The following is a 24,974-nucleotide window of genomic DNA, read 5'->3' as shown; positions in this document are numbered from 1 at the left end:
CAGCAGCAGCATAGGAACCAAGCAAAAAGCTGAAAATACTTCTCTAGGAAAAATAATAACAGTAAATACACACATGCTAAAATAAGACCAGATCTGAAAACTGGTCTGGAAATAACAAACCCAGCCCAAGTCAGACAAACCTATCCACGAACCAAGTGCCCAAGAGCATCGATTCACCTTTTTGGGTTCATCAGGCACAAATTTCAACTTCCAGCTGCAGAATTCATAACCAGAAAACACACTGAAGCTCTACAAGAAATGGCTTGAAAGGAAGCAGCTTTTTGGTTGACTTTACAGACACTACAAAAGGGGGGCTGTAAAGTCACTTTTCCTAAAGTGACTGTGCCCAGCAAAGCCAGGGGCAGCCCTTTCCCATTGTTGGCCATGTCCATTTTGGGATGCATTCCCCATGTGGGATTCACTGCATGGAAACAGGAGGAGCTGTGGGTGGTGGGAGTGCAAACCCTGGCTGCAGGAGGGAGTCAGGGAACAATTGGTACCTGGTTCCCACCTTCCCACCCAGCCCTGCCATGATGCCTCTGGGATGTCACCATCACCAGCCCTTCTCCATGACCTGTATCAGCCATCCTGGGGCTGCTGGGCCAGGAAAAGTTGTGGCATGGAGCTGGAGGATGTCAAGGTGAGCAAATGATGCAGCTCCATCATGCCAGCAGCACTCTGCTGTCCCTGCTCACAGGGGACAATTTCTGTCTGGGGAACTGCAACTTGCTGTGCTCTTACCGTAAGAGGAGCAGGCAGGTAACCAGAGCAGGAAACCTCCTTCTGAACAACAAATTGCTTCCTGCCCATGCAGCAATTCTGCAGAATCTCTCACCAGTCCAGCGCAGAAAAGGCCAGTTAGGATGTCAGATTGGTTTCGGTTTTACTAAGCCAGAGTTTGTAGCACCGGAAGAAAGGAAGTTCACTATGGACAAAGCTGAGTCCCTGCCTGGAGACCTTAAAAGGAGAGCAGAGTCCAGCTCCCAGTGCTCCATCCCTTCCCCTCTGCTCCGGCGTTTCCGTGGGACACGCGCAGCCACCCCGGCCAGGATGTGACGCTGCTCTGGAGCCTCTGTTTGCCATGGCAGGAGCTGGACACACTCAGGAATTCCTCACACAGCCCCTGACTCATCCAGGGGTCTCAGCCCTCAGCCCCCTGCTCACCACATAAGGAGCTGGACACACTCAGGAATTCCTCACACAGCCCCTGACTCATCCAGGGGTCTCAGCCCTCAGCCCCTCACTCACCATGGCAGGAGCTGGACACACTCAGGAATTCCTCACACAGCCCCTGACTCAGTTCAGGAGTCTCAGCCCTCAGCCCCTCACTCACCATGGCAGGAGCTGGACCCACTCAAGACATTTTCAGGAATTCCTCACACTGCCTTTGATTCAGCCCCATGGTCTCAGCCCTCAGCCCCCCACTCACCACAGCAGGAGCTGGATCCACTCAGATATTTTCAGGTATTCCTGACACAGCCCCTGATTCAGTCCAGGGGTCTCAGCCCTCAGCCCCTCACTCACCATGACAGGAGTTAGACCCACTTGGGCATTTTCAGGCATTTCTCACACAGCCCCTGAGTCAGCCCAGTGGTCTCAGCCCTCAGCCCCCTGCTCGCCACGGCAGGAGCTGGACACACTCAGGAATTCCTCACACAGCCCCTGATTCACTTCAGTGGTCTCAGCCCCTCACTCACCATGGCAGGAGCTGGACAAACTCAGGCATTTTCAGGCATTCCTCACACAGCCCCTGACTCACCCCAGTGGTCTCAGCCCCCTGCTCACCATGGCAGGAGCTGGACCCACTCAGGAATTCCTCACACAGCCCCTGACTCAGCCCAGTGGTCTCAGCCCTCAACTCCCTCACTCACCACAGCAGGAGCTGGACCCACTCAGATATTTTCAGGCATTCCTCACACAGCCCTTGACTCACTCAGCCCAGTGGTCTCAGCCCTCAGCCCACCACTCACCACGGCAGCAGCTCAGGCCATGCCCATCTTGGGATGCATTGGCCACTCAGGTATTCCTCACACAGCCCCTGACTCACTCAGCCCAGGGGTCTCAGCCCCTCACTCACCATGTCAGGAGTTAGACCCACTCAGGCATTTTCAGGGATTTCTCACACAGCCCCTGACTCACTCAGCCCCGTGGTCTCAGCCCCCGCTCGCCATGGCAGGACCTAGATCCACTCAGGCATTTTCAGGCATTTCTCACACAGCTGGACCCACTCAGGCATTTTCAGGCATTTCTCACACAGCCGGACCCACTCAGGCATTTTCAGGCATTTCTCACACAGCCGGACCCACTCAGGCATTTTCAGGCATTTCTCACACAGCCGGACCCACTCAGGCATTTTCAGGCATTCCTCACACAGCCCCTGACTCAGCCCCGTGGTCCCAGCCCTCAGCCAGGTCTGGCAGCTCTGCCACGGGGTTTTCCATGTAAATGAAACAATGCACCCCCAACGCTGCATGTTCCAGGGAGACACTGGATCCTAATTAAATCCATGCTGCTGCTGCTGGAAAACCCAGCTGCAGAGAGGAACCAGCTGCCTTCCAAAAGTCCACAGCAGCTGGCCAGCAGAAAGGTCTTTACCAGTCCCAGGGTTTCTGCTTCTCCTGCTCCCCCATCCATACATTTACCTTTACATTTCCAACCAGTCCCATCCTGCCCCGTTCTTGCACAGACTCATTATCACCAGCATGCTCATCTTGGGAAGGAGCCAGCAAAGATTTCCTTTCTAGTCAAGATCCAACATTGCTTTTAATCCACTCATGCCCAGAGCATAAAGCCCAAGATTCAGCTGCTCCACCAACACCAAATCTGAGAAGTTTTGGAGCAGAACAACCCAGGCAGATCTGACACACTGGGAAAGGGCAGGTCCCCAGTGCTCACCTCCTGCAAAACCTGAGCTTTGCTTTCATGCCTGGTAACTCTCTGCAAAAGAGGCTTTGCCTGCAAGTAAGTGTACAAAATCTGTATTCCAAATCACTGTGTGTGCTCACCCTGGGAAGCAGAGTAGCCCAAGGAGAGCTGCTGAGCACAGACTGCAGAGCCCACAGCACCTTCAGGGCAGGCAGCCCTACCCTGTACCTCAACCTCTGCCCCTGGATGCTGTGGGAAAAATACCCAAAGTCTTGACAGCTCATAAAAGGTTCCCTTTTCCTTCCCTGGGAGGTTGAATAAGGACAGATCCAAGTGCCTGCCTGCCCTGCAGGACCATGGGGATGCAGCCCAAGGGCAGCTGGCTGATGAGGAATGGGAGCTGCCTGAGCACAGCTGGAACAGGCATGGCTGAGCCCTCTCCATCCCCTGCTCCACAGAAGCTTCTAGAGCAGATTTAGCTTCGGATTCAGGTGGCAGCTCTAAGACTCCCCTGCAAAGCCTTTCTGTGAAAGGGATGATCCTACATGTGTCACAAACACACAAATTCATCACCATCACATCACCAGTCTGGCCATAAGAGTCACTGTGCTGGGCCACAAGAACCAGGCAAGAAAGCTCTGCATTCAGGTTTCTGAGCAGGCAAGTTCTTCTTCCACCTCCTCCCCAGAGCTTGCAGCCTGCTTCACAGTCACCAGGCAGTGGGAAAAAACAGCCTTCTAGACAAATAGATAATTTTCACCCAGCAGCTGGGAGCAACAGCTTCCATTTCCATCTGAGGCTGGAACACCTCCTCCTGCGCTGCTGTAGCCTGAAATAAGGTTAAGACCATCTCCACACTGCTTCCCCAGCCCTGTCCCTGAATACTCCCACAGCCTGAAAGCCAAAACAAGATGAAGTGCTGCCTTTCCCTCGATAAGGGATCTTAATGCACTTCCGGCAGCACGCCCGGGAATGGATGTGCAAGAAGAGCCATCAGCTCCCAGGGAGAACAGGGGAAAGCTCCCTCCCCACCTCCACTGCAGCCAGAGGGGTGCTGCACCTTTCCTGAGAGCTGCCCTGGCTCCACAGAGCTCCAGCATGGCCAGCTGAAGGACAAGGCCTGGGGACAACCTGCTGCAGGAGGATTTGACAGCACGCCCAGAGGAACAGCAGGTACAAACACAGGCAGGAAACATCAGAGGAAATGCCTCTGGCTCTGAATGGCCCAGCAAAGCAGAGAGGGGAACAGCAGCAGCTGGGAGGCCACAATGTGTCCATCCAAGAGCTGATCCTGAGCCCACCTGCTTCAGCACCTCCTGGGGCCGGTGGGCACAGAGAGAACAGCACAGAGCCGGCACTGCTGACACACCTCACCAGGGCAGGAGGGACATCCACTTCCCAACACACTGGGATGAGCTCATTTCCCAGCCTGCTATCCAGGCCACTCTGCACTGCTTGTTGCTAAACTTCAGGCTCTTCCCTCCCTCCACTGAGTTTTCAGTAATACACGAGAGCACACACTTGTATTTAAACAGTAGTGCCAAGTCAGATGGTTGAAACAGCAAACAAGCAGAGATCTCTGAATCCCAGTGCATGAAATGAGTTCTTCCCACCAAAGCAGGGGGATGGGAAGGCATCCTGCCCTCCCTGCCCTGGGACAGCCCAAACACCACCACAAATCCCATCACAAAGCCTCATCACACACACAATGCTGTGTATGCTGCCTTTGCTTCTCTCCACGCACTGAAAGCAGAGCAGAGTCCACACTCGGCACTGCAACCCCCTGAGAAGGCCCCACAGCAAAAGCTTCCTCCTTTATGCAACTACAGACCCCTGAAGGCAGAAACTGAGGCAGGACACGACAGCAGGCATTGTCACAGGAGAGAATGCCCCAGAGGGGCTGCAGTGCCACTGTCACCCTTGCCACAAGCTACAGAGTGAGTCCCCACCTGTGGCAGGCAGCCCTGGACCCTGAGCCATCAGTGCAGGCAGTGTGTGACACAACAGCTCCCTGCTGACACAGCTTTATCAGCTCCTTTATCAATACCCACACATGGGGAAGCTGAGAGCAGCTCTCAGACAGCGAGAAGGGGATCCCCTGCAGCCCCAACACCATGAGGGGAGGGGATCTCTGTCCCATGGAGAAGCACTGCTGTTCCCAGCCACCCCCTCTCCCCTGGGAGCCACCCCATCTCTGGATGGGGACACTGCCCACGGGATAATCCAACCCTGTCACAGCAGGATGAGCCTCCAGAGGAGCCCCCAGAGCTGTTCTGGTGTGAGTCACAGGGTCTGAGCACATGGAGGGGTGGGATGTCCCCCCACACATTGTGGGAGAGCTCCTCGTGGGACAGCTCTGCTTCCAGAGCAGGAACCGCTCTGGCATCCCACGGGCCAGGAGCTGCAGCAGAGAGGACACAGGGACATCCAAGTGCTGTCAACTGCTGGGAGATGTGCAAGAGCAGAGGAAGAACATGAGCCATTCAAGGATGTCCTCAGAGATCCCTCAAATCCCTATGTTCCTTCTGGCACTGTGAGGGATCAGTGGAAGGCAGGGTGATGGGATCAACATTTGTTCTCCAAAGGAAAAGAGACATTTCCCAACACCTCTCCCATAACAAAAGCAAATTTCTGGATGCCTATGTCTCCCTTCCCTTCTCTTCCTCCTCCAAGCCCAAGCTGGGTCTGAAAACCTTTCATGCACCTGGAGGAGATTTCCTGCCCACAGAGGAACTTGACTGAAAACCAGCACAGGCAAGCCTGGCATTCTCCTCACAGAGTGGGACACCACAGTGACACACTCAGGACTTGCTCCCCCCACAGCCTTTGGAGCAGCTCCTAAATAAGCTCAGGAGCAGGAGAAGGGAACAGACTGCTGCCCTGACTCACACCACAGGCTCCCCACAGCACAAATCTGAACACCACAGAACAGCCCAGGGTATCCCAGCTCGCTCCCAACTTCCACGGAGAGGGAGATCAGAATTTAGCAGAGCTAGAAGTGGTTTCATTTCCCTTCCCTGCAGCCTCTAATGAGCACAGAATGAGCAAAACCACTCCCTCCACTCTGTCTGCACGGCATCCTCGTGTGCAGGGCACAGGCAGGAGGGGAATCCCAACAAGGAATCTGAGGGATCCCATCAGCACATTGCACCAGCCTCACAATTTCTGTGCCAGGGACACAGGTGACGTTCACTCTTCTGGAAAGCACCATCTCTGGAGGGCAGGACATCCCCATGCCCCAGCTGCTGCCTTGCCTTATCTGAACCACAGCTTTCCAAGCAGCCATGCATGAGAAAACCCCCTCTGTTCCTGGAGAGTCCAGGCCACCAGGGAGAGCCGATGATGTCAGGGGTGGATGCTGCCACTGCAAATTCTTTACATGACACACAAGGTGGGACACCCCAGAAGAGATCCCATTTGCTCTCCTGTGTTGGCATCCACACCATATGGCTCCTGGGGTTGGACACACACATCCTTCTCTCCCAGCAGGCTGGGAAACAATCCAAGCAGCAGCATCAGCCATCTTATCTTCCCAATGTCCCTGTCACAGGCTCCAGGGCCTTTCCAGACCAATGCTCCCCCTGCTCTCACTCTGCTCCTCGCAGCAGCTGCCTCAGAGTAGGTCACCAAGAAAGTGTCATTACAGAAGAGGGAACTGAGGCACAACACTGCCACATGTCACACAGAAAGCAGTGGCAGAAGAGGCAGAAAATCCCCAAAGTCCCCAAAGGCTGCTGTGCCCTCTGAGGTCACCTGCAGGGATGGTGGCCCTGACCACAGGTGTGTTCTCCAGGCAGGGCAGTGACCTGGCACAGGGCAGTAACCTGGCACAGGGCACAGCCCAGGAGTGGGTCAGAGGCCTGACCTGGAGATTGCCAGATTGGTTTCAGATTTGTTTCCTGGTTCACATTTCCAGGAGGTGGATGGAGCAGATGCCTGCAGCCAGCAATTCCCTCCTCCTCCTCCTCCTGACCTGTGCCACCCCTGAGGAGTGGCTGCCCTCCTGCCAGGGTAAGATGGACACCACCCACCTCTGCCACTCCAGGGCTGTCACCACAGAGCTGTAGGAAAGGAGGGACACCCAATCCAACAGCTTGGGAGGGTGAGCTGTTCTGTGCCACCCAGAGAACCAAGTGCAGAGCCAGGGAGGCACTGGGAGCACCCAAAAGCTCAACCAGAAGAAGGTGCCACCCATCAGCTCCAGTGAGGGGCTGGGAATTCTGTGACAAAGCAACCAGCTCCTGCCAGGAGAGCCAAAGCTCACCTGGGTGGCTTTGAGAAACCAGACAGCTTTAAGAAACCAGAGAAGCTGTCACCTTCATCAACACAGGCTGGATATCAGCAGGAATTTCTTCTTAAAAAGGGTTGTTAAACATTGCAAGGGGGTGTCAGGGAGATGGTGAAGTTACCACTCTTGAAGGTGTTTAAGGAAAGACTGGACAGACTCAGTGCTCTGGGCTGAGTGACAATGATCAGGTTGGACTCCATTTTTGGGGTCTTTTCCAGCCTAACTGATTCTGGGATTCTGTGATCACTCCCATGGGCAAGAGCTGTGACACAGATTTGCCCAGCACCTCAAGCAGGGCTCCCTCCCAGCCCTGCCTGGGACAGGGGAGGAAGAGGCAGAGACAACACGCAGCGCTGGAGGAATGAAAACCACAGTTCCACCTCCCACCTCCAAGATGTGGGATACTCATCCCACAAGGAATGGGGGCAAGGGGCGAGTTGAGTATTCTGGAAGCTGTTTTTAATGAGCCATGCACACCCCAGCTCCAGTTTAAAGGGGGGAACAGACCCACAAAGAGCCCAACTCAGCGGATTGAGAACAATTCCAGCCTGGCTGCCAAAGGCCTGAGCTGTGTGTGCCAGCAGGGTTCCCTGCTCCTCAGCCATCTGGGGACTGTCACTCTGCACAGATCTGCCTGGCCTCCTGTCATGTGTAGCACTCCCAACCCCTTTTCTGTCAGCAGGATCTGGGTTGGCAGAAACACTTTTAATTGTAGGATTTTTTTTTTTTCCCTTAACCCATATCCTCTTGACAGAACCAGGTTAGGAAGCAGCTGCACTGGCAGATCTGGGGTGGCCTTTTGCAAAGCAAGGCAGGGAAAAAAAGGGGTGCCTGGATCAGTTATCCCTTCAATCACCAAACTACAGTTAATCACAGCTTCCCACCTCTCCTGAGGTCACACAGAAAGGGGGAGCACCACCAGCTCAGCCAGAGCAGGTCCCTTGTCCTGGAGATCCCAGAGCAGGGTGGGTGGAAGGGATGTCATTCCCACTGGTGACAAAGGCTGTTTCCATTTCTGGGTGGCAAAGCTGCAGCTCTGCCAAGCTGAGCTGTCCCACATTTTTCCCTCTGCTTTCTTCCCAAGGCTGCTCCAAGCCCCACACATTTCCCCTCAAATGACCATATAGATCTGGGGGGACAAGAGGAGAGGGTAAGCATCCAGTGGGGCAAACTGGGGAACCTCTCCCCAAAGAATTGTCAGATTCCCTGCTGCAGAGGAGCAGGAGCTGATTTGCTGCTGCTCTGGCTCCCAGCTCTCCTCCCCAGCAGGGACAGCACTCCAGGGCCACAGGCAGGACCCACAGCACAGACCATGAAGAGGAAAGATTAACACCATGCAATTAATGTTTCCTGCAGATTAACTGGGGCAGAGGGATGCTCTGTGCCATGACAGCATCCATCAGCTTCCCTGCAGGAGCCAGCAGCACCTTGAGGGAAGCAGGGAGTGATCCATGAGGGGTTGATCTTCCCACCCCCTCTACTACAGGGCCATCAGCAGCTCAATCCTTTCCAGCTTTCCCTGCAGCCTCTCAGAGGTGTGGAGGTGACCTGCTTATTTCACAGATGGGCATGGAAGCATCTGTGATCTCAGAGAAAAAAAGAGCATAGAGAACAGAGATTCACAACTAACTGGAGACTAACTGGGACAAATTCCTAAGGCCCAGCAAGCACCCCAGCTTGGGATAAGTTTCAAAATAAGGACCAGAGACCTACATCCCACTGCTGGTCACACCACAAGCTGTGCAGGATCTTTTCACTCCTCCATCCCTCACACAGAGGATCAGCCTCACAGCCCTTTATTAAGCATTGGGACAGCTTTGTGGATTAAGGGTTTGGTCTGGTTTGCACCAAGCTCCACATCAGAAAGGCACATTCCAAAGGGTTTTTTCTCATCTTCCCTCGTCCCCCACCTGTGTATTTTGCAGGGGATGAGAAGGCCAGGACTGAACAGGAAGAGCACAGGACTGACACAGCTGGAGAGGCGCTGCTGTGTACTGGGAATCTTTCAAGGGGTTCATCCCAAAGATTCTCTCAAACAGCTACACCCAGTGCAGTCTTGCTGGTTCCTCCCTTCCCCTTACCTGCTTCTTTCAACCCTACACAAAGGCTTGATTTATAAAATCAGAGGGATCATTGCCATGAAGGGACATGTAGGATACACCCCCAGGAGGACCCATTTCATCTTGCTGCTATTAATACCTGGAACATTATTTGCACGAACAGACTGTCCTTTCTCCCTCATTTCTGGGCTCTCACTTCTCTGGTTTGTCCCAGAAATCCCAGCCAACACACGTTTACCCTTCTCTAGTACACACTTCCATCCAAAACCCCAAATTCTCCTGGTTTTTTTTGGAGTTAATTACTCATGTTTCTAGTCTACATCACCTCTTTCAACCCCTGCAGACAGGATACAGCTCCCCTGGCTCCCTCATTCATTAAGCAGCCAATTTGTGGGCCTAAACCCATCAAGTCTCATTATGGCAAGAGACCAAGACTTCCCACAGCTGCCCAGCATCCCACTATCCATTCCAGGCTGGATGGGGCTCTCACTCCTCTTTGTTTCCCCAGCACCAAAGCTGGGACTAAGAGCCAGAGCCAGGCTCTGGCTGGGCTTGGCTCAGCTTCAGGCTGGGCCTAAGGGTTGCTTGCAAGCTCTTTGCCACACTGGCACAAAGAAGTTCCCAACCTTTCAGAGCTGTGCTGAGCCACAGGAGCCCAGGCAGAGCCTTCCCCTTGCAGGCAGCCTCACATGCCTTTGGTTTTGCTTCAAGAGGAAACATGTTTTCTCTGTATCCAGGCCTAAAACAGTCAAACCCAGCCAAAACCATCCAATGAACAGCACAGAGCATGACAAGTCAGGGCAGAGGGTAACCATGGAGCTGAGGAAGCTCAGACTTCCCAGGCAGACCCAGAACTCCTCACCTGCCCTGTGTGCAGAGAGGGGCTGGGAAGGGGATCAGGCTCCTCTCAATCCCTGTGTCCCACACACCACAACCAGCCTGAGGGGCCACCAAACCCTGAGCTGAATCCTGACATCCACCAGCACACAGCCCTGGGAGAAACGTGGGACAAGCTCAGCACTGAACCAGCAGCAAGATATACCTGGTTGTGGGGGCACTTTGTGAGAAGGATCCCACAGAGAGGTGAAGGATCCCACAGGGAGGTGAAGGATCCCACAGAGAGGTGAAGGATCCCACAGGGAGGTGAAGGATCCCCACAGGGAGGTGAAGGATCCCAGTGAAAGGTGAAGGATCCCCACAGAGAGGTGAAGGATCCCCACAGTGAAAGGTGAAGGATCCCCACAGGGAGGTGAAGGATCCCACAGGGAGGTGAAGGATCCCCACAGGGAGGTGAAGGATCCCACAGGGAGGTGAAGGATCCCACAGGGAGGTGAAGGATCCCACAGGGAGGTGAGGGATCCCCACAGAGAGGTGAGGGATCCCAGAGAAAGGTGAAGGATCCCCACAGAGAGGTGAAGGATCCCACAGGGAGGTGAAGGATCCCACAGGGAGGTGAAGGATCCCACAGGGAGGGGAAGGATCCCACAGGGAGGGGAAGGATCCCACAGGGAGGTGAAGGATCCCAGAGAGAGGTGAAGGATCCCAGAGAGAGGTGAAGGATCCCACAGGGAGGTGAAGGATCCCCACAGAGAGGTGAAGGATCCCACAGAGAGGTGAAGGATCCCCACAGAGAGGTGAAGGATCACAGTGAAAGGTGTAGGATCCCACAGGGAGGTGAAGGATCCCCACAGGGAGGTGAAGGATCCCCACAGGGAGGTGAAGGATCCCACAGGGAGGTGAAGGATCCCACAGGGAGGTGAGGAGAAGCCATGAACACCCCATCAAGCCAGCCCAGGGAATGGAAATCCTGCCATTAGCAGGATCCACTGCAGAGGATTTCACAGCTGATGAACCCTTGCCACCACAGGCCACAAAGAAAGCAAAAGCAGCAAGGCATTTCTTTTCTGATAAGCTGCTTTTATCAGCAAGTTCAGCCTGGCTGCCCACAGCAGCAGCTCCCAGCCTGTGCCTTTAAATCCCCTTGGCAGGCAGGACTGGGGCTGAGGGAGCAGACACGCCCTGAGCTCCAGCACACAAACATTTCCTCCCAGCCATTCCACACCAGGGCTCAGCCAGAGCTGCTCCTACCTGCCAGGGCCCTGCCAGGGAACACAGGCTGTGCCACACACACCTGGACATGCACAGACTTAAATTCATTTCCTGAATTCCTTCTGCTTCCCCGCCAGCTCTGGACATTCTTCCCTCAAACTTCTTCCTTAAGGCAAATATTTGGAGTCTAACAGGCATTCCTCATGGAAGGCACAAGTTAAATATTGGCCCTAAAACAACAACAAGTGCCTTTCAATGATTCTGGCTGGAGAAGCACCGCTCTGGACTTTGATTTCTGGCTCTGAACAAAAATAGGAGCAAAGCACTGAGTGTGACACTCTTCTCCTGGGAGCAGTCGGATTTCAGGCTCTGCAGGTGCCCTGCCAGGAGCACAAGCAGCAGTGGGAACTGTCCCTGCTCGTGCTTTCTCACACCTCGGGTGTCTGCTGGCACCCAGCCAAGGCTGCTGCAGCGCATCCTCTGCACCGGGCACAGCACCAGTCTGAGCCTCATCTCCAGCTCTGTCATTTTATATCCTCAGAGAGACACTGGAGAAGACCTGCTGGGAACCATGGGTGCCACCCAGGGCATTTGCACACCTTGTGCTGCCTGCCTGTGGCTGCACCAGCAGCATTCCCAAAGGTGCCCAGCTCTCCATGAGCCATGCCCAGCTCCTCAGTGCAGAGGATGCTCCAGGCTGTTCCTGCTCTGCAGGCAGCCCAGCCCCTCACAGACGTGCTGGCTCTTGTGAGAAAACATCCCAGCAAGGCAGGAGAGCAGTCAGAGACATGGCAGCACGGTAAAAGGGAGAGGGAAGGGTGAGGAGGAAAAAGAAACCTGCACAGAGGTCAGTACACCTGAGGCTGGCAGCACCCAGGTCCTGGGATGTCGTGGATCAGGGCAGCAGAGCTGAGCCCTGCAGAGCCAGGTTTGCTGCACCCCAGAGCAGCTCTGTGATGTCCAGATGCTGCTGATGATCCAAGCCTGAGCTTGGCTGCTCCATCAGCCCCCGTGCAGGCAAAGAGCCCCTGCCAAAACCACCCCAAACCAGAGTCTGCTCCAACACCACAACACCTCAACAGTTACCCTGAGAAAGGTTAAATGGCACAGATGTGGTACACACTCACTCACACTCACAGGGTTTGCTCGTATCCTGCTAAATTCAGCCTGGGGTGTGTTAAATGAGCTTCCCTTTCATTCCCCTGTAAGCCCAGGAGCTCTTGCCCAGCTCTGAGCAGGCCTGGGAGCAGGAGAGGGACTGAGCAGTGGAGAGCAGCTCCTGACAACATCCCACATGGTTGTGGGAGATGGAGAGCTCTGCTATGCTGGAATTCCTCTCTAATTCCTTCCCAAGACACTTATGATGGTGCATCAAGCTGGGGAATCTGCTGGGGGTTCTGACAAGCTCTCAGGGAGATCCCCTGATGAGACAGACACCCCTCTGCAAACAGTGTGGGTTTAAAACCAGCTGCAAGTCACCCTGGAGGAAATGTTAAAGCTCTGAGCACTTCCTATTCCCTCCCCAGCCACCAAAGCCCATGGAAGGACGAGCTGCAGCAAGTTTGAGCAGGAATTCCCAAGGCTCAAGGCAGAGACCAGCCTGTACCTGTGAGCACCAACACCTCCTCATCCCCCAGCACAGAGACCCTGCACTCCCAGAGCCAGGTGCAGCTCTTCACTCTGAGCAGCCCCTTCCAGCACAGAGACCCCACCTGTGCCCCCAGAGTCCTTCCTAAACATTCCCTGTGCTTGGCACCACCAGCACAGAGACCCCACCTGTGCCCCAGAGTCCTTCCTAAACATTCCCTGTGCTTGGCACCACCAGCACAGGGACCCCACCTGTGCCCCCAGAGTCCTTCCTAAACATTCCCTGGATTTGGCACCACCAGCACAGAGACCCCACCTCTGTCCCAGAGTCCTTCCTAAGCATTCCCTGTGCCTGGCACCACCAAAACCAGACTGACTCAAAGCAGCACTGCCTTGGGATGAGAGGAATTGGCAGAGCTGGGGGCGAGGGGATTCCAGAAAAGCCTCAGCTTGCCCCTCGCCCACACACACGGCACAGAAGTTGCTGGAAAGCACCATCCTCTCCCCACATCAAACCAGGGAAACCAAGCAGAGTATAAACTTCATCACTGCCAACAGTCCCTGCTAAAAAAAGGATAAGAGAAAAAAAGGTTTTTTGCTTTGTTGTTTGTACCTCGGTGCTACCTCAAAAGCAGCAAGATTTTTTTACCTGAAAACATTGGGCAAGGACAGAGTCTGCAAGAATGGAGCTTTTGTAGCACAAACACAGCTCTGTTGGGGTTTAAATTAGATTTCCACTGACCTTTTTGAGCCCATCGTTCAGCCACCCACACCAAGCAGCCCCTCTTAGCAAGAGTGTGCAGCCCCCAGGCTGGGAAGAGGAACAAACCCCCAGAGCCTTGGCTGTGCTCCCAGGGAACCCCCACAGCCCTCCCAGCACCGCTCCTGCTGCTCAAACTGCTCAGCTGCAGGGCTGCAAAGCTCCTCCAAAGGAAAGCTGCACAAAATCCAAGCTCAAGCTCAACCTTAACCTCTGTTTATTAACTTAAGAACATCCCTGTCAGGGTGACAAAGCCCGTGCATCACCTGCCAACTGTCTCATTCACCACTGGGAAAGCAAAGGCCAGCCCTGCCTCATTAAAAAGCATTACATAACATTAAGTAACAAAGGGCTACAGGACATTCTTTGCTTGGTGGACATGTAAAAATGAATGACTCAAAAATTAACGCTCCTTTCCTCCAGACTCCAGCACCCTGGGAAGCCAAGAGCACCTTATTTCCAAGGCAACAGCGCCTTGCCTCATCCCAAATCCTGCTCTCACATCCAACTTACTGCCACCCCTGCCCTGCAGACACTGAACAACACACAGCAGTGCCCAGCTCTCGCTCAGAGCAGTCCCCAGGCACCAGGGGATGTGTCTGTGCTGCTCTGGCACTGGGACCCTTCCCCAGCCTGGGCTCAGCTCAGCTGGGCCTCACTGGGCAGGATTCTGGGTTTCCTCCATGTCACCATCTCAGTGCAAGCCTTTCACAGACAGGACTGTGAGAGCACACCTGGTTTCACTGTCACCACAAGGCCTCAAGAGCTGTGTTTCCCACGAGTGAGGAGGATTCTGCTGTGATGTTTCAAGTGCCAGGGGCCTGATGCAGTGGGAGGCAGGTGACAGCAGGGCACTGCTTGGAGAGGCCACTGCCACCATCCCCCAGCAGAACAGACTCCATAAACACTGGGACATCCTCCTGGAGACACAGAACTCCTATCCACCATCTTACTGGAGCCAAAGAAGCCAATTTAAACTCTTTAGAGAACTAATTGAATTCTTGATGCAGTGGGGAGGCAGGTGACAGCAGGGCACTGCTTGGAAAGTCCACTGCCACCAACCTTCTAGCACAATAGACTCTATAAACACTGGGAGATCCTCCTGGAGACACAGAACTCCTATCCACCATCTCACTGGAGCCAAAGAAACCAATTTAAACTCTTTACAGAACTAATTGAATTCCTGTGCTGCAGGAGCAAACCCTCCTTACTGTGGGCGGGGGGTGAAACCAGAGACTTCCTGCTCCCTGTAGCATTTTGAAACACCCTGCAAAGCCCTACCTAGAAGTTTCAGCTTACCTGAAGAGCCATTTCCTACACCACACAGGCTGATGGTGGGTGCTGATGTGCTGCTGCACGCTCTGAGCAGAAGGCAGAGGGATGTTCTGTGGTTTTACAGCCCCTGCACCATCTCCCTCCTGGCTGAGGGCTGTGAGTGGGGGTCACAGCTCTGAGCACCACAGGAACCTGACAGGGTGGGACAGACAAGGCAGGGGTGTGCTGGAACACCTCAGAATGGAATCACAGAATGGTCTGGGTTGGAAGGGAGCCTACAGCTCACCCAGTTCCACCCCCTAATCCTCTGCACTACTCCAGGGTGCTCCTTTGATCCAACCTGGCCTTGGAACTTCCAGGGTCAGCCACAGCTGCTCTGGGTAACCTGTGCCAGGGCCTCCCCACTGCCACAAGCAGGAATTTCTTCCCAGTATCCATCTAACCCTGCCCTGTGTCAGGGGAAGCCATTCCTCCTCGTCCTGTCACGCCAGTTCCTGGTGCACAGGCTGCTTTTTCCAAGGCAGTTATTAGAAATAATGCATCAATGTAACAGGCAAGGGAGGGGCTGCCCACAGGAAGGGCTGCAGGGCTACAGCCCGGGCAGGAATTTAGAGTTCTTCAGGAGGAGGAGGGCAGCTGGTGTGAATCAGGGAGCCTGACACAGGAGCCTGAAGCTCCACACTCAGCTGCCCCAGCAGAAAATCACCTTTTTACCTCCCTCACAACCAAAGCTGCTGCTTCTCTACAGCAATGAATCTACCAGAGACAGCAACTGGCAGCAGGAAGCAGAAGCAGCCTCTCACGAAACCCCAAAACCATTCAGAGAGCTTTTCTGAGAGGAAGATGACTTGTCCTCCTGCAGAACCCCAGAGCTGCTGGGACCTGCTGTCCCTCCCAGCCCACAGGTACAGCTGGGCAGAAGCAGACTCCAGGCCACACCATGTCTGGGCCGAGGAAGGAGGCTCAGGCTCACAGCTCCTCACTGCACCCACAAGGAGCCACGTCTGCCCAGGCACAGCCCAATTACAGGGCTGTGGGCAGAGCTGTTCCCACAGGCTCTCAGCAAAAAGCCGTGGCAAACACACGCAGGAAGCTCCTGTGCTGGCACCCAAGTGTGTCCCTGCTCAGCAGCACCACAAGGGAAGAGCTCTGACTCCTCAAACTGCACTGGGAAGTCCCAGGAGCAGCACAGGGCAAACCAGGCCACTGCTACCAAACCCGTGCAGAGCCAGGGGAGGATCCCCTCCCCAGCCCAGGGGCTGCAGCTCTCCTGCTCACCCCACCACAGCACATCAGGGCTTGCTGCTCACCCGAGGCTTCCTCAGCCCTCCCTTCAGTGCCTGTGGAGCTGCAGTTCCTGTCTGAAGGCAGAGATAAACAGCTTCCTACCCACCCTGGGTTTGCAAGGGCCAGGCACACACCTGGAGGCACAGCCAAGCACACGAGTGCTGCTCCAGCACAGCCCATCCCAGCTAGGAAACAACAGGGAAGGGGCTGGGCAGGGGGAGACAGCTCCAGAGCACAGCCAGGCCGAGCCCAGCAGAGAGGTTTATTGGCAGCTGCTCTCAGACGTTGTTGTGTCTTCCAGCCCAGAGGGGCTGCAGGGGGGAGGAACCAGTGATTGTCCACGAGCACAGCCCTCATGTCATTCCCATTGATCCGCTGAGTCACTCCCGAATGAACAGTTTTGACAACAGCCTGGGCTGCACAGGAGCTCTGACACGGAATACAAAACGAGGGGCACGGTGAGGAGGCTGCTCTGAGAGCAGCACCAGGAACCTGCTGAGCCACCGGGGCCAGGAGCTGCACCCAGAGCTAGGGCAGAGCTCACAGCTCCAGCCAGGGAAGCTGCTGGGGGCAGAGAACACAGCTCCATCCTGCACACAGCTCCATCCAGCTAAATTACGCTCAACTCAGGAGCACACAGCCCCATCCTGCACACAGCTCCCACCCAGAGCACCCAGCTCCATCCTGCACCCAGCTCCATCCAGGGAAACTGCTAGGGGCAGAGCACCCAGCTCCCATCCAGCACCCATCCAGAGCACCCAGCTCCATCCAGAGCACCCAGCTCCCATCCAGAGCACCCAGGGAAGCTGCTGGACACCATCTCTGCCCTGCAAACCACACCAGCTGCACCCCGTGGATGCTGCTGTTTAGGCAAAGGAGCGACACAAATGATTTTAAAGTGATTTATAAGGCCTCACAGAGGAGATCAAACCCCTAAAGCACCTCTCCAGGCTCAGGGATCTGAGCACCCCCTCCAGATCTCACATTCCCACAGACCTGAGCATGCTGGTGGTGTTGGACCAGGCAGCACCACAACCCTCCCAGCACCCCAAAGCTGCTCAGGAGTGATAAAACACTGACCAAACAACGTCCCTATCTGCACCATACCAAATGAAAGCAAAACCAACAAATCTTTGGCAAGTTCCTCACAGCAGCCAAACCTATCCTGCCACGGCAAAGGCTCCCCATGGAGGCCTCCTGCCCTAATTTGCAGCAATTCTTTGTCAGACCACTGGCAAACACCAAACGTTTGCTCCAATCTGTTACATAAGGCCCAGTTTTCAAACCTGTGTGCTGGCCGTGGGGAGATGGGGGCACACAATGAGGGGCAGCCTGGCTGGCAGGTGAACTCACACACCCCTCAGAACGCACTTCCACACCTCCAACCACTTGTTGTGTGGAGGAAAACAAACAGATTAGCTAAGGAGGCAACTTCCAAAGGTTTTACACACCTTTCAACCCGGGTCCAGGCTAACTTGAACTGTTTGGAACCGACTGATATCACGGCAACTCAAAAGGGGTTTGTGAAACTTTGCTTTTTAACTTTAAAATACACCAAACACGGCAAGTCTTCAGGCTGCCCAGCACACAAAAGAAAAGGCACCTTCCTGACCATCCCCACAACTTCCCGTTGTTTGCTGCCCGAGATGCAGAGCCCTGGCTCGGCTCCCTCCTGCCAGCCAGCCACAGGAGCCACGGGCCTCGGGCAGAGCCTCCTCATTTGCAAACCTCCAACAGCTCAAGTCGGCTCCTGTCTGCTGGGGGCAGGAGGGGGAGGCCACTTTTCCCTTTCCTCGCATTCATCCTCACCCGCTTCGCTGAGGAAAAAAAAGCCGTTTGAAATACCAGCTTCAGCACGGTCCTTTCCCCAAATAAACACTTCCCAAGCCCTCCGGAGGGAGGAAAGCCACATACAAAGGAGCCAACGCGCTGCGAGGCTGGGGCAGGCTGCGGGGACACGGCGGGGCCCATCCGACCCCATCCCCGCCGCCCGCCCGGCCTCGGGGGCACCGGGGGCTCGCAGCTCTTCCCGGGGCCACAGAACCGGCACGGCCGGGAGGGACGGGGCGAGGCGGCCCTGGGCCCTCACACCGGCCCGGCCTGACCCCAGCGCGGCCCCAGAGCCTCCCCAGCCCCCGATCCCAACGTGACCCCCACAGCCCCCCACTGTCCCCGGGCCCAGACCGACCCCCCCTCAGCCCCACCGCCCGGCGACCTCTCCATGCCGAGCCGGGGCCTCTCCCGGCACCCCCGCGACCCCCGGAGCCCCCTCCTCTCTCCGGGCCCCTCCCGCCGTTCAACCACCCCCGCCACCGCCCCGGCCCCGCCGCCCCCGCCCGCGGCGCCGCCCGGCCCGGCCGCCCCTCCCCGGTGCCGGCCGTGCGGAGCCGAGGCCGCAGGGCCCCCGCCGTCCCCCGGTGCTCCCCCGGTGTTACCTCGGCGGTCTCTCAGCGCCGGGCGGCGGCGCCGCTGCCCCGCGGCCGCTCCCCCATGGCGGCGCCCCCGGCCCGGCCCCGCTCGCCTCCCCTCCGCCGCTGCGCCAACGGCGTACGGCCCGCGCTGCGCCAACGGCGTACGAGCCGCGCCGCGCCCGTGCGCGCCCGCGCGCCAGCGGCGCAACCGCGCTTGGTGAATACGGGCGGCGGGGCGGAGCGCGGCGCAAGCGCAGCGGGCGCGAGGGTGGCGGCGCAGCGGCGCTGGCGTAGGGCGCGTTCGGGAATAGCGGCCGGCAGGCGGCGGCTTTGCGGCTGTGCGGCAGCGCCGCGCGCTTTACGGCAGCTCCGGTTAACCCCGCGCTGCCTGGCGCCGCTCTCGGGACAGGCGCCGCTGTCGCGACAGGGCCCGCGCTGCCTCAGCGTTCTGCAGGGAAGGAGGGCGCGGCTCTCACACAGGGAGCACACCGCGCTGTAGGGGACCCTGTAGGGTCCGGCCCCACTGGTGGATGTGGCTCCGGTGTGGGTTATCGCGATGCTGTCGCGATATGGATCCCACCGTGCAGGCGGGGCACGGGCCTGTTGCAGGGAATGACATGGCGGGGTATGGACCCAGTTATAGGGGACAGGCCCTCTTATGGGAGTGAGCCCCGCAACGAGTGCAGCCCTGGTTTGGGGTAAAACCACCGGTTTGGGGTAAAGCCCCTGTTTTGAGGTACATCTCTGTTTTGGGGTAAAACTCCTGTTTTGGGTACAGCCCCTGGTTTGGGGTACAGCCCTGTTTTGGGGTAAAGCTCCTGTTTTGAGGTACAGCCCCTGTTATAAGGTACGTCCCTGTCTTGGGGTAAAGCCCCTCTTTTGGGGTAAAGTTCCCGTTTTGGGGTACAGCCCTGTTTTGGGGTAAAGCCCCTCGTCTGGAATAAAGCCTTTGTTTTGGGGTACAGCCCCTGTTTTAAGGTACATCCCCGTCTTGGGATAAAGCCCCTGTTTTGGGGTAAAGTTCATGTTTTAAGGTACATCCCTATTTTGGGGTAAAGCTTCTGTTTTGGGGTACAGCCCTTGTTTGGGGTACAACCCCTGTATTGATGTAAAGCCCCTGTTTTGGGGTACAACCATATTTAGGGCCACAGCCCCTCTTTGAGGCACAGCCTTGTTTTGGGGTAAAGCCCCTGTTTTGAGATAAAGCCACTATTTTGGGGTGCAGCCCCTGTGTTTGGATACAGACCTTGCTCTGGGGCACAGCCCTGTTCTGGGGTAAAGCTCCTGTTTTGGGATGTTTTGGGGTACAGCCCCTGTCTTGGGGTAAAGCCTTTGTTTTGGGGTACAGCCCCCATGTTTGGATACAGACCTTGCTCTGGGATCCAGCCCCTTTTTGGGGCACAGCCTTGTTTTGGGGTACAGCTTTGTTTTAGGATAAAACTTTGTTTTGGGGTACAGCCCTTGTATGTGGATACAGATCTTGCTCTGGGGTACAGCCCTGTTTTGGGTAAAGCTCCTGTTTTGGGTACAGCCCCATTCTGGGGTCCAGCCCTGTTTTGGGTACAGCCCTGTTCTGGGTAAAGCCTTTGTTTTGGGGTACAGCCCCCATGTTTGGATACAGACCTTGCTCTGAGGTACAGCCCCTTTTGGGGTACAGCCCTGTTTTGGGGCACAGCCTTGTTTTGGGGTACAGCTTTGTTTTAGGATAAAGCTTTGTTTTAGGGCACAGCCCCTGTATGTGGATACAGACCTTGCTCTGGGGCACAGCCCTGTTTTGGGGTACAGCCCCTGTCTTGGGGTAAAGCCTTTGTTTTGGGGTTCAGCCCCCATGTTTGGATACAGACCTTGCTCTGAGGTACAGCCTTGTTTTGGGGCACAGCCCTGTTTTGGGGCACAGCCCTGTTTTGGGGCACAGCCCTGTTCTGGGGTAAAGCTCCTGTTTTGGGGTACAGCCCCATTCTGGGGCACAGCCCCGTTTTGGGGCACAGCCTTGCTTTAGGATAAGGCCCCTGTTTTGGGGTACAGCCCCATTCTGGGGTCCAGCCCCTTTTTGGGGCACATTTCCCTCATCCCCACACCCATCCCCACCCCAGGGGCAGCCTCGGGACGGGCACTGGGGCTGTGCAGAGGGGCAGAGCTGTGGCACCCACCCCGTGGGGACACAGGGTGGCATTTTACAGCATTGTCACCTTTCTGGGGCCATCAGCCCTGAGGGAAACAGAGGCACTGCCTTGCAGGGAACAGAGCTCCAGGACTGCGATCTGCTGGGACAGTGTGGTGGTTTTAGTTAGAACGGGGCAGAAATACTAATTTTGTATCATTTTAGTTGGCTAATTGGAAATTTCCTTAATTTTGAGATTTTTTTTTTTTTTTGAGGTGTCCTGAGCAGGGACACAGACCCCAGTGCCAGCTGCTGAAACCTTTAATTTTCTTCTGATTGCTCACCTGGGGACAAACACTCCATCCCAGTGTCCCCTCAGCCTCATTTCAGATCATTTCCTTCTCATCCCTTTTCTCTCAATTTGAGAGAAAATTTGAGAGAAAAGCCCCAATTTGAGGCTTTCAGGGTAAGGCTGGAAGGAGGGGACACCCCTGCACGACCCTGCTGGTCACATCTTCACCACAGCATGGAGCAGATGCACCCCAAAAGTATTTTCAGGCAATGGGTAAATGAATTTCTGTGGGTTTGGGGGACAGCACCACCCCAAGTTCCCATTTCAGCATTTCCAACTGCTTGAGTTGGTTCTTTTCTCCTGTCACAGAAATATTCCGGGGAAAAGCTCTCCCCACAACGTTTGGCTGCAGGACTTTTCCCTGTGGGTGTTTGCTCCTACCAAAAAAGCTGATTTTAGAGCGTCAGGAAAATTCTGAATGCTTGAATTTCAGCTGCTCCCATCCTGTTCCTGTGTTGTGGCCTGGCTCAGGAGGATGCTGAGGTGCTGTGACACATGTCCTGCCCCTGGAAAGGACAAAATCACCCCTGAGGAAGATAAAATCACCCTTGGAGAGGATAAAATCACTTCTGGAGAGGGTAAAATCACCCCTAGAGAGGGTAAAATCACCCCTGGAGAGGATAAAATCACCCCTGAGGAGGATAAAATCTAAAATCACCCCCAAGGAGGATAAAATCACCCCTGGAGAGGGTAAAATCATCTCTAGAGAGGATAAAATCACCCCTGGAGAGGATAAAATCACCCCTGGGGAGGGTAAAATCACTCCTGGGGAGGACAAAATCACCCCTGGAGAAGGTAAAATCACCCCTAGAGAGGATAAAATCACTTCTGGAGAGGGTAAAATCACCCTTGGAGAGGATAAAATCACCCTGGAGAGGGTAAAATCACACCTGGAGAGCCCTGAGGAAGATAAAATTACCCTTGGAGAGGATAAAATCATTTCTGGAGAGGATAAAATCACCCTGGAGAGGGTAAAATCATCTCTAGAGAGGATAAAATCAGCTCTGGAGAGGATAAAATCACCCCTGAGAAGGATAAAATCTAAAATCACTCCCAAGTAGGATAAAATCACACCTGGAGAGGGTAAAATCACCCCTAGAGAGGGTAAAATCATCCCTGGAGAGGATAAAATCACCCTTGGAGAGGATAAAATCACCCCTGGAGAGGGTAAAATCACTCCTGGAGAGGGTAAAATCACCCCTGGAGAGAATAAAATCACCCTGGAGAGGGTAAAATCACGCTTGGAGAGGATAAAATCACACCTGGAGAGGGTAAAATCACTCCTGGGGAGGATAAAATCACCCCTAGAGAGGATAAAATCATCTCTAGAGAGGATAAAATCACCTCTGGAGAGGATAAAATCACCTCTGAAGAAGATAAAATTACCCCTAGAGAGGATAAAATCACCCATGGGGAGGATAAAATCACCCTTTGGGAAATAAAATCACACCTAGAGAGGGTAAAATCACCCCTGGAGAAGGTAAAATCACCCCTAGAGAGGACAAAATCACCCCTGAGGAGAATAAAATCACCCTTGGAGAGGATAAAATCACCTCTGGAGAGGGTAAAATCACCCCTGGAGAGGATAAAATCACACCTGGAGAGGGTAAAATCACCCCTAGAGAGGGTAAAATCATCTCTAGAGAGGATAAAATCACCCCTGGAGAGGGTAAAATCACTCCTGGGGAGGATACAATCACCTCTGGAGAGGATAAAATCATCTCTGAAGAAGATAAAATTACCCCTAGAGAGGATAAAATCACCCCTTGGGAGATAAAATCACCCCTGGAGAGGATAAAATCACCCCTGAGAAAGATAAAATCTAAAATCACTCCCAAGTAGGATAAAATCACCCCTGGAGAAGGTAAAATCACCTCTAGAGAGGACAAAATCACCCCTGAGGAGAATAAAATCACCCTTGGAGAGGATAAAATCACCCCTGAGAAGGATAAAATCTAAAATCACCCCCAAGGAGGATAAAATCACCCCTGGAGAGGGTAAAAACATCCCTTGAGAGGATAAAATCACCCCTGGAGAGGGTAAAATCACCCCTGGGGAGGATAAAATCACCCCTGGAGAGGATAAAATCTAAAATCACCCCTGGGGAGGATAAAATCACCCCTGGAGAGGATAAAATCTAAAATCACCCCTGGAAAAGGTGAAACCCCCCTGCAACTCTCCCTTTCCTCTCTGCCCCATCCCACCCCCCAACTCTGCAATTTTGTGCTGATTTCACACACTTTGAGAACTCCCAAGTTGCTCAGGCATTTGGCTGGAGAATTGAACCACCCTCTGGAGCAGGAGAGGGAGGAAGAAGAGAGTTTGGATTTTATTTCAAGGCAGATCTGCAGCAGGGAGCACACGGGGTGCCAGAGGCCTGCAGAGACACGAGCAGCTCATGCCACAGAACCAGCACAGGGAGCAGGAAAATGGAAAATCCAGGGAATTTCTGGTGGGGAATCATCCAGCCAGGAGGCCTGGCCCTCTCCTGTGGGCTCCACACACTTTGGGCTCATTCACAAGCACACAACACAAAGGGAGCACTGGGAGTGCACAGGAGAATCAGCAATGAGCTGCTCCAGGGTGGGCGGCAGCACCTGCCCAGCTGGAACTGCAGAGGGACAGAAACACAGCAAAAACCAGAGGAAAGGAAAATCCAGGCCCTCCCAGTGCCCCTCACAGCCTGATGGAGAATCCAGAGCTTTTTGGGGGCTCCTCAGGGTGAGGGGCTGAGCTTGGCTGCACAAGCACCCCCACTCCTGACAAGCCCTGCAGCAGAGGCAGAAAATCCCCTCATTCCAAGTGCCAAGGTCCTGCTCGAGCAACAGCTGGAGCAGGAGCTTAAAATGTTCCTCATGCTCAGATTTGGAGGCCCTGGAGCAAGAATTTGAGGGAAATCCAATTCATCCTCCTGCTCAGCAGCAGCTGTAGGGAAGCACTGTCAGAGAGAGGAGGATGATGAGGGCCAGGCAGGGGGAGCCTGGCACAGGGCTTGGAGACAGGAATACACTGAGATCAGCAGATGTCACAACAGCTGTGAGGGAAATGCCTCTTCTAGGATGAAATATCTGCCATGGAGTGGAACTGGGGTGTGACACCACAATTTGATGATTTCCATGTTCCCACCTGGAGTTGTGTCCAACTCTGGGGCCCCCACACAGGAAAAACAGGGACCAGGAGAGGCCACGGAGATGCTGCCAGGGCTGGAGCCCCTCTGCTCTGAGCCAGCCTGGCACAGCTGGGCCTGCTCACCTGGACAGGAGAAGGCTCCAGGGACACCTCAGAGCCCCTTTTGGGGCCTGAAGGGGCTCCAGGAGAGCTGCAGAGGGACTGGGGACAAGGCCTGCAGGGACAGGACACAGGGAATGGCTCCCACTGCCACAGGGCAGGGCTGGGTGGGAGATTGGGAATCAGGAATTGTGGAATCCATCCCTGGAATGGATTTCCCAGAGCAGCTGGGGCTGCCCCTGGATCCCTGGCAGTGCCCAAGGCCAGGCTGGACAGGGCTGGGAGCAGCCTGGGACAGTGGGAGGTGTCCCTGCCATGGCAGGGCTGGCACTGGATGGGCTCTGAGGTCCCTCCCAACCCAAACCATTCTGAGATTCTCTGAACATGTCAAGATATTTTGGGCCGAATATTGCAAGATGAAGAAAAGCAGCACCACCCAAGCAAGAGGCCTCTCAGGCTGGACAGGGCCTGGAGCAGCCTGGGACAGTGGGAGGTGTCCCTGCCATGGCAGGGGTGACACTGGATGGGATTTAAGGTCCCTTCCAACACAAACACTCTGGGATTCTGTGACAGCTTTGGAAGAACATTTTGGGCAATAAATTCAGCCATATACTAAAAGGATTCAACTCACCCTCACTGTCCAAGCCCATTTACTCCAGGGGTAAGAGTCTCCTTCCAGGCAGTAACTGGGGAAAGCAGACACCAGCACTG

The 24,974-nt window shown here is 54.9% G+C and overlaps 1 protein-coding gene across 2 annotated transcripts in view; it reads right to left on the bottom strand.

Moving 5' to 3' along the window:
- CSNK1G2 (casein kinase 1 gamma 2) overlaps positions 1-18,727 on the bottom strand; it is a 42,704-nt gene extending 23,977 nt beyond the window's left edge. For both annotated transcript variants that reach the window (XM_064734043.1, XM_064734044.1), the window contains exon 1: positions 18,607-18,727. The gene's annotated coding sequence lies outside the window, so the exon portion shown is untranslated. The remainder of the gene's footprint in view (positions 1-18,606) is intronic.
- Positions 18,728-24,974: the final 6,247 nt, after the last annotated feature.

Source organism: Zonotrichia leucophrys, chromosome 28, assembly GCF_028769735.1.
Source record: "Zonotrichia leucophrys gambelii isolate GWCS_2022_RI chromosome 28, RI_Zleu_2.0, whole genome shotgun sequence".
Lineage (NCBI taxonomy): Eukaryota > Metazoa > Chordata > Aves > Passeriformes > Passerellidae > Zonotrichia > Zonotrichia leucophrys.
Note: the sequence above shows the minus strand (reverse complement) of the source record. Positions and strands in the feature narration are given on the sequence as shown.